Source organism: Ovis canadensis, chromosome 6 (assembly GCF_042477335.2).
Source record: "Ovis canadensis isolate MfBH-ARS-UI-01 breed Bighorn chromosome 6, ARS-UI_OviCan_v2, whole genome shotgun sequence".
Taxonomy (NCBI): domain Eukaryota; kingdom Metazoa; phylum Chordata; class Mammalia; order Artiodactyla; family Bovidae; genus Ovis; species Ovis canadensis.
Genome location: NC_091250.1, coordinates 88,403,142 through 88,404,509, shown reverse-complemented (window position 1 = coordinate 88,404,509; position 1,368 = coordinate 88,403,142). Strand labels below are relative to the sequence as shown.

Below are 1,368 nucleotides of genomic sequence, written 5' to 3'. Positions count from 1 at the left end.
TTACAGCATCGGACCTTGCTTCTATCACCAGTCACATCCACAACTGGGTATTGTTTTTGCTTTGGCTCCATCCCTCCATTCTTTCTGGAGTTATTTCTCCACTGATCTCCAGTAGCATATTGGGCACCTACTGACCTGGGGAGTTCCTCATTCAGTACCCTATCATTTTGCCTTTTCATACTGTTCATGGGGTTCTCAAGGCAAGAATAGTGAAGCGGTTTGCAATTACCTTCTCCAGTGGACCACATTCTGTCAGACCTCTCCACCATGCCTGCCCATCTTGCGCGGCCCCACTCAGTTTCATTGAGTTAGATGAGGCTGTGGTCCATGTGATTAGATTGACTAGTTTTCTGCGATTATAGTTTCAGTGTGTCTGCCCTCTGATGCCCGCTTGCAACACCTACCGTCTTACTTGGGTTTCTCTTACTTTGAACGTGGGGTATCTCTTCACGGCTGCTCCAGGAAATATGCCCTTATTCTAATACAAAACAAATAACACCAACAAAATCATGCATATTTTACCAGGATGCTTTTGGCTACAAGTGAATGAATATCTAACTGAAAGTGTCTTATCAGGCTTTCTATTGTCTTATATAAGAAAGGTAGGCCTTTCTTTTTTCAGGAAACGGGGAAGATGGCAGACATTCAGACTGAGCATGCGTGCCAAAAGCAACCAACCATCTTTCAAAATAAAAAGAGAGTCCTGCTTAGAGAAACTGGCAAGGAGAAGTTCCTATGATACCACAAAAACATCGGTCTGGGCTTCAAGACATCCAAGGAAGCCATTGAGGGCAACTACATTGACAAGAAATGCCCTTTTACTGGTAATGTCTCCATCCAAGGGCAGATTCTGTCTAGTGACCAAAATGAAGATGGAGAGGACCACTCTCTCATCCACTCAGACTACCTCCACTACATCTGAAAGTATAACTGCTTTGAGAAGGGCCATAGGAACATGTCTGTGCATCTTTTGCCCTGTTTTAGGGACATCCAGACTGGGGACATTTTCACAGTGGGCAACTGCTGGTCCTCGAGCAAGACAGTGCCCTTCCATGTGCTCAAGGTCACCAAGGCTGCCGACACCAAGAAGCAATTCCAGAAGTTCTGACACTGGACCCCCTGCCCACTGCTTCAAACAAAATATTGATTTTGCCAGTCCAAAAAGAAAAAAAAGTAGCTGACTCTAGGTTTGGCTAATTCAACCACCTAACTAGGCCAGAGCACTGTGTCCTCCTCTCTGAATTTCTCTTCTCTTTCTCCTCATGGTTGTAAGATTACTGTTTCAGTTCCAAGCATCACCTCTCACATAACACTATCCAGACACAGGAAGGGAAAGCCTTGGCTTTCTCTTCAAGTAGCTCTCATTTT

At 44.8% G+C, this 1,368-nt stretch overlaps 1 pseudogene; it reads left to right on the top strand.

Moving 5' to 3' along the window:
* Positions 1 to 634: 634 nt before the first annotated feature.
* On the top strand, positions 635 to 1,108 carry LOC138442911 (small ribosomal subunit protein uS17-like; annotated as a pseudogene).
* The last annotated feature ends 260 nt before the right edge of the window (positions 1,109 to 1,368 follow it).